The sequence below is a fragment of the Neofelis nebulosa genome, chromosome 7 (genome assembly GCF_028018385.1).
Source record: "Neofelis nebulosa isolate mNeoNeb1 chromosome 7, mNeoNeb1.pri, whole genome shotgun sequence".
Taxonomy (NCBI): domain Eukaryota; kingdom Metazoa; phylum Chordata; class Mammalia; order Carnivora; family Felidae; genus Neofelis; species Neofelis nebulosa.
In genome coordinates, this window is record NC_080788.1 from 17,025,962 (window position 1) to 17,038,575 (window position 12,614).

General features: G+C 42.1%; 1 pseudogene; it reads left to right on the plus strand.

Annotated features, from left to right (window-relative positions):
• Positions 1–10,746: 10,746 nt before the first annotated feature.
• On the plus strand, positions 10,747–10,884 carry LOC131518562 (U2 spliceosomal RNA; annotated as a pseudogene).
• The last annotated feature ends 1,730 nt before the right edge of the window (positions 10,885–12,614 follow it).

A 12,614-nucleotide genomic window follows, 5' to 3' on the forward strand; every position in this document is an offset into this window, starting at 1 on the left:
GAGATCATGACCTGAGCCGAAGTCAGATGCCTAACTGACTGAGCCACCCAGGTGCCCCACTGACCCATCTTTTACATATAGTTTTTACTGACACTTTGCTCTTACCACCTTTACTTGGAAATAAAATGTATGTTCTTCAGTGGGAAAAATTCTGTGCTATACTTTTGTACATGTTACTGTTTTAAACATAGAGCAGGTGCTTGGTAAATAATGGTAACTGGCGATTTACGGAATTCTATGCCTCTTAATAACTGTGGAGGCCAGAGGTAAAGTCGTAAAATAATAAATCAAAGACACAAAGTGCATAACACCAGGATGAAAAATCCAATCACTGGAAGAAACAATAATCACTAAAACAATGGTCTTAAAATCTTTTTGTTTGGAAACACTCTACAAAGAACTCTGAAAAACTACATATTCAATGTCACATTTATAATTTGACTTCTATAATGTGTCACTGTGAATCCAAAGAGTTACAAAGAATATATGTTTCACTTTATTGTAAATATCAACTATAAAAAATAAAATTGTATCATTTTAAGTATATCCAATGGAATCTAGGTACCATGGTGATTGGATACTTCTAATACTCATTTTCAAAATACAAACGAGTTCCTCTTTAACAGATCGAAATTTTATACCCCTTTTTCTCCCTGACTCATATCTGTATTCCCCTAACCTGACAGGATTTTATTTCCTCTGGGTTGGCTTATCATTATAGTTATTGAGAGTACATAATTGATAGATAAATATTCCTCATAAAATTTTACTGGAGATGTAGATTTAATGAGATACATGAGGTTTTTTTCAATCTGTTCATGTATTCACGGGTGATCAATACATATTCCTAGAATAAGATAGGATTTGACATCAGTCATATTTTTATTTTTTATGTTGATAATGTATATACTGAATACATGTCATTTACACAAATGGACGGAAACAAAAGGAATACTATAATAGCAAGGTAGCTTACTTTTAAGAATGCCATCTAAGACAGGGGCACCTGGGTGGCTCAGTCAGTTAAGCTTCAGGCTCTTGATTTTGGTTAAGGTCATGATCTCACGGTGGTGAGTTCCAGCCGCTCATCAGGCTCTGTGCTGAGCGTGGAGTCTGCTTGAGATTCTCTCTCTGCCCTCCCCCACTCTCACTCTCTCTCAAACAAAAAAATAATTGAACATTTAAAAAAAGGAACGCCATCTGAGATAGATGCCAAAAACCTCATCGTAATCCATCTTCAGAAAATTTTAATCATCTACCATCTCTCTCCCCACTGAGATCTTCCCTATGGCTGAAGGCAAATATGTGTAACCCAGGTAACACATGCTCAGTGCTTGGAGCAGCTCTTTGCACATCCTGGATCCATGCAGCACCGGAGGATTCTAGATGGCTTGTAGGGTGGCCGTCTCTTGTAAAGTGGAAGACGGTGACTGTGGAGGGGGGAAAGGAGAAGCAGCAAGAAAGAGACGCACTCACAGGCAGATCACTTTGAAGAAAGTGTACTTTCTTCAAGGTTGGGAAGCTTGATGCTTTAGAAAACAATCTCCCCCACCCCCCCACCCCCGCCTTGGAAAGTCCACGTTGAAAGAACCCATGAACTAGAAGAAGTGGAGACAGCTTCAGGGAAGAGTTTTGAGGTGAGCCTGGAGGGTGCATGGAGTTGAGATTAAGCACAGAAGACTTGGAGGTTATGCAACCTACCGGAGGGGCACAGGTGAAGCAAAAGGCCTGAAGGAGATGTCCCGATGGAAGACAGTGGAAGAACAGTGGGCAGGAAACAGCCAAGGCTAAACCCTTTGGCTGTCACAGTCTCATTCTGGATTCCACAGCGATAAACAGTAGGAGCATTTAGGGTGTAAGACTCTAGATCAGGGACTTAATACTTAATTGCCTATAGAAACTAAGCAGGTAACATAAACTAGAGTCACTTCTATGACAGAAGCTTATGACATAAGCTGTATGTCACTGTGCATGGGGGGCGGGGGGACTAGAGGGCATGCAAAAGGGTCGGCAACAATGGAGGGGTGGACCTGTGTTGCAGATCTTCCAATTTCTCAAGAGAAGCTAGAAGTCCAGACTTGAAAGCAAACTCCTCAATGGGCAAGACAAAACATGTTTGTGGACGATCTCTGTTCTGCCGGCCACAAATTTGCTGCTGCAAAGACTAAATTTTATCTAGGGATTAAGCCAGAATGCCAGAAAGCATCAAAAGCTGAATTATTCTTCCCTATAAGGGCAGACACCTGGAACAAAGTTAGACGGTCAGTCAAAAGTTGTCGGCTGAGCCTGGAAATAAGTGGTTCCTCTGACGGAAGTGCACCTTCACAAGGCCCCCTCTTACTTCCTTCCGGAAGAAAGGGACTGGAGATTCTCTGAAGAGTAGAGTCTAAAGGGGAGGGGGGAGAGCTCGGGGAGGCCTCAGCACCAGCCGTCTGTTTCCAGCATTGGATTCTGTTTTCCTGTGTGTTTTGGCCAGTAGAGAAACGAGCAGCAATTATGTCCACTTCCGCAGGAGATTGCTGTATGCGTTTCCTGCACAAACATTTCTAGAGATCCAGTTCTTTCTATCATGTGCCCTGCTTTGGATTGCCTCGTGTGTTTATTTTATCCTGATGTACTCTGTGTGCTTTGTAAGCCGCCTTGAAGGCTTTGTGGAATGAGGTAGGGTGTGAATAAACAAAAGTACTATCTCTGGAGCCCGCCCACCCCCTTCCCCTGCCTGAGTTTACACTCTGTCGATGCTTCAGGCCCCAGGCCTATGGCGAAGCCACTTAGTAAATTACGGCTCCCATGTATCCTGAAGGTAATGGGGCTTCCAAAGGTGCAGAACAAACCACCAGAGAGTTGTTTAAGCGCTCGGAAAATCTGGCCCAATACATTATTCCAAATCTATATTTATGTTCATGGCTTATGAAGCACCTCGGGGCCCTTTGGGATAAGAAAAGCTGCATGAATCTAGGAAAATATTATTAAATAGATTTATTTTGGGTTGCTAAAGAGTGTGAGGCCCTCTGGAGAGCCACTGGAGGAGAATGAATTATTTTCTGCAATCCCCACCACTTGTCTTTTTAAGAGTCTCTCATTGAACCCCTGGTGCTGCCCTAACTGTCCATAATATGGATTGAAAGGGTCCCAGAAGTTGTTCAGTCCACTCCCTGGTGGAGTCTTTGACTTGAACTTGATAGGACAGGGGACTGTCGCCCGGCAATAGACCTTGGTACAAGAGCCAAAACATTTGGGAGACTTGAACCCAACAGCTAAGCAAATCATAAAACTAATACCCGATGGGGGTTAAGGCTGCGAGAAAGAGATGAGGGTTTTTTTCCCCCTTCTTAATTTTAATAATGTATTTACATTGGAATGAGGATACCCAGGATTCTTAACTTAGTGGCTGTGCCCAACCTCTGATATGCCGTCCAGACACTCCTGCTGAGCCGCGTGGTGGGAAGCTCCCCTCCCGAGGCCATCCCTGCAGACCCGCAGGGACTGAAAAGGCCGTAGGATCATCTGATGCTCCAGAGCGCACTGAGATTGTCAGTCCCCGGGTACCTGATGGAAATGTTTTGGTCGGAAATTCTGGCTAATTCCCTCTTCTGCTGATGACCAGTGTCAGAGAAACAGCAGAATACCTCCATTATTACCAGGAGGGAAACAGTTGCAGACAGGTCTGGTTTAAGTTCGTATCACTTTCCAGGACAGAGCTGTAGGTAAAATCCCATTCCTGTGAAAACTCTAAAGGCTACGGCGTTTTTTCTTTTCTTTTCTTTTCTTTTCTTTTCTTTTCTTTTCTTTTCTTTTCTTAATCACAAAAGGCATTCTGTCAGTGTAACTGACGCTATGCTTTCCTGATCTGTCTCCATATTTTTTCCTCTTCCCTCTTTGGCCCCCTAATAATGACAGCTACCACTGTTGTATTTCTATGTACCCTGCACTACATTAAGTGATCTTCTTGCATTCCATGATTTTGCAGATGTGGAAACTGAGGCTCCCGGTGCTTAAGGTCTTACCCCAAGACACTGAGCTATAACGGCAGAGCCACAGTCACACCCAGACCTGCCTGGCTCCCAGGTGCATTCTTAGCTTTTATGCTCTGAGCTCCTCCAAAAATGCCTTTTCTGCTCTGACCCTTTTTCTTTCAATGACCCCCCCCTTCTACTTACTCCCCACTCCAGCCCCCACCTCCCTGAGTAGGTCTCCAATCCAAACCCAGTCTTGACCCTCCTTCACCTGCCTGCTACACATCCCTTTCATGTCTTCCCATGGCCACGGCAAACTTGGGGTGTTCACAGCGGAGCTGGCATCCCCTCTCTGACCTGCAGTTGTCCATCCTCCTGACCTCTATACCTCTGTGAAGGTATCCACTGTTCCTCTGGTCGTGTGGTCCTGAAACTCAGAACTGTCTCTTGATTTTTGACTCCCCATCTCCCCCGACTCCTTACAAAAACCAGTCCCTTGGCTGGCTTGCTCACCCTCGTTGGTCATTTCCTCCGCATGATCCAACCAGCCCACTCCTGGAGCCAACACTGAGTCCAAGGGAGGAGCCAGCGCTTGGCCATGAGCCACGGTGTAGATTTCATAACGCGTTACCGTGCGCATGGAGTTTCTCTCCAGCTTTCCACACTCAGTGGTTTTATGGTACCTTTATCCCCCACCATCACCCCTGGGTGTTCAGGGTTTCTGCACCATCCTCAGCAGAGCAGGTGTTTGAATGGGCCCCTCCTCTATACTTACCAGATACTGCCTTCCTTCTATGGACCATTACTGCGCCCCATCCCCACAATCAAACATAGCCCTTTTGTGCCCCACACCTAGACAATATGTCTACCAACACCCTTTGTAGCTATACCCCATTCTTAGTACAAAGTCGGCCCACGTTAAGCCTTTAATCAAATTGAATTTCTAAATTTGAGTTTGCGTCTTTACAATGAGACTTTTCTGGGGACATTACCCCATCTCAAAAGAATGATTCCAAAGTGTGTGTGTGTGTGTGTGTGTGTGTGTGTGTGTAGATAGATGGGAAGGGGGAAATACATACACACACACACACACACACACACACACAAACTCACAGAAAGGGTACTGTGTTTTAAGCTGTATCTGTTTCTTTCTAGCACAATTTAATTTAAGAAATACGTATTGAGTGGGGCGCCTGGATGACTCGGTCGGTTCAGTGTCCAACTTTGGCTCTGGCCATGATCTCTCTGTTAGTAAGTTCGAGCCCCACAGCAAGCTCACTGCTGTCAGCACGGAGCCTGCTTTGGATCCTCCGTCTCCCTCTCTCTGTCCCTTCCCCACTCACACACTTTCTCTCAAAAGCAAACATTAAAAAATAAATACATATTGAGTGTCTTGTATCTGCAAGGCACAGTGCTAGCTGCAAGCATTATCCATCCCCTAAATAAATATTCATTAAGTGATTACATGAAAGAGTGGAGGAAAGGACATATTTCATCATTTATTTCTCCAACTTGGGGACTCAGGTGGGCTTTGAGAACGAAGCAATATTTTTGTTTTTCATCTACCCCACGGCACTTAATCAATGTCTCCTACATGCCAGCACCACACTGGACCCCAGAACACAAAGGTGAGCAAGAGTGGACTCAAAATCCCTACTGGCCAAGCTCGCCATCCAGTGATGGAGGCAGGTGGTTGATACAGGTACAGATCACTAGGCCTTACAGCAGTTGATGGGCCGTGACCTTCTAAGACTGCTGGTGTTGCTCGAAGCAGACAAAGCCTGAGCACTGGAAGCGGGGGATGCTTCCCTCCGGGTTCTCCTTGAGCCTACTGACTCCCACCGTGGCCGCCCATTCAACTCCTCTATGAAACTAGGACTTTCTGATTTATTTTATTTTATTTTATTTTATTTTATTTTATTTTATTTCATTGCATTTTAATGTTTATTTATTTCAAGAAAGAGAGAGTATGAGTGCAAGTGCGAGCAGGAGAGGGTCAGAGAGAGAGGGAGAGAGAATCCCAAGCAGGCTCCACAGAGCCGATGAGGGGCTTGAGCTCATGAATCATGAGACCATGACCTGAGCTGAAATCAAGAGTCGGTTGCCCAACCAACGGAGCCACCCAGGGGCCCTTTTCTGATTTTATTTTTAAACAGTCCTCTCCCCTCCAGTTCAGCAGCAAAGAGACACCTCTCCAGGAGCCAATAGTGTCTCTGCATCTATCCAGCATAATCCCTTAAGGGGACAAGAATAGTCAATCCATCACCACCCTGGCCTCCCTGGAGGCCTGGCGAGCAGCCCCCAGGAAAGGAGAAGAAAGCATTTGCTTACATTAACTCGATTATGCCAATCACTTTCATGGTGTTGTTCTCCACCACTGCACCCATCACAGAGGAGATCCAGAATCCCACATTTACTTTTCACTAATTGATGCCCTTATGTGAGCAGGCGTAATCTCACCAACTCCACCAACAGAAAATAAAGAGAGGAAAATGTTCCAGAAAGAGCTCTTCTTTATATAATTGCCATGGCAGTTATCACAGAGGCTATCTATCTAGGACAAAGTAGTACAGAAAAGATAATGGCTGTGGCATGCTTGGGCCCCCACAGCAGCCTGGGGACACAGCGGGGTCACAGGCAGATGGGAGAGCTTTCCAGCCTCTGCCCCAGCTCCTAATGCAGCACTCGCAGGGCCTGCTCATTCGTCCCCAGGTAGGTCTCGGGGTGACCAGGAGCTAGGCCCCTGAATGTCCTCAGGCTCCTTGCCAGGGCAGGTCCTGTGCTGGCACCTCCTGAGGGCACCAGGCCAGATAGGAAGGTGTCTCCATGGCAGCAGGCCCAGCTGGTTTGTCCTGTGGCTAACACTGAGTGCCAGCTAGAAACTGGCCCCTCCGTAGCTGTCCTCCTCTCTCTGCGACATGTACCACAGGCCAAGCCTGCCTTTGTCCCTGGAGTTTTAGAAACTGAGTAAACCCCCTCCCTTGGGTATCTCTCTGTCTTTGTACAGGCCCACCCCCAAATGCTGAGGGGTGCTCCCCAACCGGAATCCCCTTCTCCCCTCCCACCCACCCTGAACTGTGTTCTTGAGTCAGACTTAGGCATCTGCACTTTTGTCATCCATATTATGGGTTCTTGCCCAGGAAGTTCCCCAGATCTCCACATGACTAATCCCTCGAGGGGTCATCTCTTCATCCCTCTGGAACTGTCAAATCCCTAGGTGAGCGTATTCATGTTATTTACAACTTAGAAACAACTAATGTAGGGGGGCCTGACTGGCTCAGTTGGTTAAGTGTCTGACTCTTGCTATCTGGGCCAGGTCATGATCTCATGGTTCGTGAGTTCAAGACCTACATAGGGCTCTACGTTGACAATGTAGACCCTGCTTGGGATTCTCTGTCTCTCCCTCTCTCTCTGCCCTTCCCACACTCTCTCTCTCTCTCTCCTGGCTTGTGGAGATCCGTTAAATGTTAAATAAATAAACTTTAAAAAAAAGAAACAACTAATGTAAGCAAAACCATGAGATTGGATGATTTGAGGGAACTTCCATTTGCTTACTGGAAAGTAAGCTTTTTTTTAAATTTTTTAATGTTTATTTCTGAGACAGAGAGATACAGAGCATGAGAAGGGGAGGGGCAGAGAGAGAGAGGGAGACACAGAATCTGAAGCAGGCTTCAGGCTCCGAGCTGTCAGCACAGAGCCCAACACGGGGCTCCAACTCACAAACCGTGAGATCGTGACCTGAGCCGAAGTCGGTCGCTCAACTGACCGAGCCACCCAAGGTGCCCCGAAAGTAAGATTTTTATAGGGAGAGCTACTGGGCATGAACTTGGTAGAGGGCTTGACCCTTTCACAAAAATGTGGGTAAGAGGCACAAGCTGGATTGGAGAAAAGGTACTGTTATGGACTGAATTGTGTCCCTCCAAAATTCATAGGTTGAAGCCTAACCCTTGGTGTGACTTGACTGTCATTGGACTAAAGAAGTAATTAAGGTTAGGGGCACCTGGATGGCTCAGTCGGTTAAGTGTCCCCCTTCAGCTCAGGTCACGATTTCATGGTTTGTGAGTTCAAGCCCCACATCGGGCTCTCTGCTGTCAGTGCAGACCCTGCTCTGGATACTCTGTCTCCCTCTCTCTCTGCTTCTCCCCTGCTCACTCTCTCTCTTTCTCTCTCAAAAATAAATACATAAACATTAAGAAACATATTTTTTCAAAAAAGTAATTAAGGTTAAATGAGGTCATATGGGTGGAGTCCTAATCCAGTAGGATTAATGCCCTTATAAGGGGAGTCCAAGAGTGTCCTCTCTCTCTCTCTCTCTCTCTCTCTCTCTCTCTCTCTCTCTCTCTGCCAAATGAGGACATGTTGAGTAGGCAGTCATCCACAAGCCAGGAAAAGAGCTCTTACTAGGAACCAAATGGATTTCTCAATCTCCAGAACTGTGAGAAGTATTTGGTGTTTAAGCCAGTGTGTGGGCTTCCCCCTACTACATTGATGCAAAGATATTTTGCTGAGTACCACAAAGAGAAGTAATAGGATGGCTTGGGTAGAACAGTGGAGAAATATATTTAGACTGAAACATCACATTCATCAGATCTACAAATTAAATGGGAGATAACTGACATCTTTACAATACTGAGTGTTCTAATCTACAAATATGGATGTATTTGGTTTCCTAAGGCTACCGTAACAAAGTACCACAGAGTGGGAGGCTTAAAGAACAGAAATTAATTTTCTCACAGTCTGGAGGCTAAAAGTTCAAGATCAAGGATTCAGCAGGGTTGGTTTATTCTCGGGCATCATTTCTGAGTTGTAGATGGTGGTGTTCTCCCTGTGTCTTCACATCATCTTTCGTCTGTACCCACTTGTGTTCAAATTTACTCTTCTTAAAAAGACATCAGTCATATTGGAGTAGGGCACACCCAAATGATCTCATTTTAACTTAAACTCCTCTTTAAAATCTGTATCTCTAGGGGCGCCTGGGTGGCTCAGTCGGTTAAGCGTCCGACTTCGGCTCAGGTCACGATCTCGCGGTCCGTGAGGTCGAGCCCCGCGTCGGGCTCTGTGCTGACAGCTCAGAGCCTGGAGCCTGTTTCAGATTCTGTGTCTCCCTCTCTCTCTGACCTTCCCCCATTCATGCTCTGTCTCTGTCTCAAAAATGAATAAACGTTTTAAAAAAAGTTTAAAATCTGTACCTCTAGGAGCACCTGGATGGCTCAGTCACTTAAGCATAAGACTCAATTTCTGCTCAGGCCATGATTTCATGTTTTCCTGAGTTCAGGCCCCACATGGGGCTCTGCACACTGACTGCACGGAGCCTGCTTGAGATTCTCTCTCTCCCTTTCTCTCTGCCCACCACCACTGATGCTCTCTCTGTCTCTCTCAAAATAAATAAATAAACTTAAAAAAAATCTCTATCTCCAAACAGAGTCACATTCTGAGGTAGTGGGGGTTAGGACTTCAACATAAGAATTTTGGAGGCGAACACAATTCAGACTGTTGACAATGAAATATCCCTCTATTTATTCACGTCTTCTTTCTCTCAATAATGTTTATAGTGTTTAATGTTGAGGTCATGTCCATCTTTTGTTAGATTTATTCTGAGATATTTGATGTTTTGACTCTTATAATTGGTATTTCTTAAATACCATTATTTATTTGTTTTTGATATATTGAAATGCCGCTGATTTTTATACATCAATCTTTAATCCAGTGATGATGTTAAATTTTATTAATTGCAATAGTTCATTTGTAAATCCTTTTAGATTTTTCTACTTCACAATCAACGTAATCTTGAAATTGTTATTTTATTTGTTCCTTTGTTAGTCTTTGTACTTTTATTTATTTTTCTTCCCTTATTGCAGTGGCTAGGACAACCAGTACAACAATGAAAAGAAATGATAATAACAAACCTTGTCTTCTTTCTAATCTCAGTGGAGTTGTTTTCTATATTATACCATCAAGTGTAGTTTTTTCTATGGATTCTTTGCTCATTATAAGCTTAGGGAAGTTTTGGGTTTTTGTTTTTGTTTTTGTTTTTGTTTTTTGCTATTTCTTGTTTGCTAAGCCCAATCAGCGATGGAATGGATTTTATCACTACTGATTCTGCACCTATTGAAAGTACCATATCATTTTTTCCCCTTTATTCTGTCGATGTGGTAAAATACATAGATTAATTTTTTAAGGCTAAATATTATATTTCTGGAATGGACCCAAATTCAAAATGACATATTATCTTTTTAAATATTGCTGGATTCATTTTGCTAAGATTTAATTACAATTTTTGTATTTACATATTTTAAAAATATTTTTTAATGTATATTTTTGAGAGAGAGAAAGAGACAGAGTGCATGTGCATGCACAGATGGAGGAGGGGCAGAGACAGAGAGGGACAGAGGGTCCAAAGGGGGCTCTGCCATGACTGCAGAGAGCTCAAACTCACAAACTCACATGAGATCATGACCTGAGCCGAAGTCAGATGCTTAACCAACTGAGCCACCCAGGTGCCCTGGCTTTATGTCCTTGAAAATGGCCTATAATTTTCCTTTCTTATAAATGTTCATGTCATGATCTAGTTTCAAAGCACTAGCCACATAAAACAAGATGACATACGTTCTCTGTTTTGTTTTATATTATTTTTTAGAGAAGTTTGTACACATTCAGTGTTATTTATTCTTTAAATGCCTGGAAGAATTACCAGCATATCAAGAGATGTCTTTGTGGGAATTTTTGTAATTACAAAATCAACTTATTTAATCTATAGAGAATTATATAGATTTTAGAAATTTTCTCCCTGATCACTTCTTGGCCTTTTGGCTAAGATCAAGTGTAGAAATGTTTTCCCTGTTTCCATTTTGGTAAGTTGTATTTTTCTAGAAAATTTCTGTTTACCTACATTTTGAAATTTACTGAAACAAAGTTGTTCACAATATCCTTTCACTATTTTTTGTAATTGTCTGTAAGATATGTGGTAATTCCTTTTTTGCATTCCTGATATTGGCAGTATGTGTCTTCTCTCTTTCTTAATCACACTTGGTAAGAGTTTAGTTTTTCAAAGAACCAACTTATAGCTTTGTAGCTTTTCCTGTTGTATATTTGTTCCACCTTTGACCAATTTCTACTATTGTAATTATGATTATCTCCTTTCTTCTTTCTTTTAACTTAATATTTTTAAACTTTCTATTCTAGGTTCTATCAATAAAATCAATAGCTGATTCATTTTCAGTTTATCTTTTTTTCCGACATATGGACTTATCTTTTTAAGCATGGTTTTAACTACCTCCTGCCTCCGTTAGTGTGCCTCATTTTCATTTTCATTTCATAAAATAATTTTAAATTTCCATCGTGATTTAATTTTGCCCTTGAGTTATTTGGACATATATTGTTTAGTTCCCAAACATTTGGGGGCTTTATAATAAACTTTATCATTGATCTCTCACTTTATTTCACTCTATAATTTTACTACATGGAATTCTGTTAGGATTTGATTTATGGTTGAGTATATGGTCAACTTTGATATTGCTATACCATGTACTCTTAAAAATAATGTGAATTCTGAAGTTGTTTGTACAGATGGTAAATCATGTTCAAATTTTATATACCTTTAATGATTTGTTTTTGTTTGCTTGTTGTTGAGAACATGTAAAATCAGCCAATATGGTTGTGAATTTCCTCCTTTAAATATGCAATTTTTGCATCAGCTATTTGATGTTGTATTATTGGGTGCATACAAATTGAAAAGTATTCAGTCTTAGGGTGCCGGGGTGGCTCAGTCAGTTGAGTGTCTGACTTCGGCCCAGGTCACGATCTTGTGGTTTGTGAGTTCGAGCCCTGCAATCAGGCTCTGTATTTGGAGCCTGGAGTCTGATTCTGATTCTGTGTCTCCTTGTCTCTCTGCTCCTCCCCTATGCACTCTCTCTCTCTCTCTCTCTCTCTCTCAAAAATAAACATTAAAAAAAAGTATTCAGTCTTTCTGGCTGATTGATCTTTTATCATTATGAAATATCCCTCTTTATCTCCAAGAATGCCTTTTACCTTAAAGTCTATTTTGTTTTATATAATTATATCATGTTATTTTTTATTAGTTTAGACTTTCAGTTCTTTTGTGTTCTTATATGTAAGGTGTTTACTTGTTCACCTTGAGAGATTTTGTTTTATAATTGAAGTATTCAGACCATTTATACTTAATGTAATTCCTGGTATATCTTGGGTTTTTATTACTATTACTTATTATATGTGTTCTACATCCTTTATATGCCTTTCTTGCAACTTTTTGAATTAATAAAGCATTTTAAGATTATTTTCCAGTTCCTTCTGGAAATTACAATCTTGGTGGTTACATATTTTATTTTTCTTTAATAATTACACAGTGATTACAACAAACATCTTTGATTTATTAGGGCATCAGAGAGATGAGTACTTGGATCACTTCCCAGGTAATCCTAGAACTTTAACAATTTCAATTCCATTACCTTGCTCCCATCTTTTGTGTGTTGTTTTATGTATATGTTCTCATGAGTTTTAAATCATTATCATTCTATGTAGTCAATATTCATTTAGACTTACCTACATATCTTCCATTTCTCTTTGTATCTTCTCACATTTCCATGTTGCCATTTGAGGTAACTCTCCTCTCTTAGGAAATGCTTTAGTACTTTTTTAGTG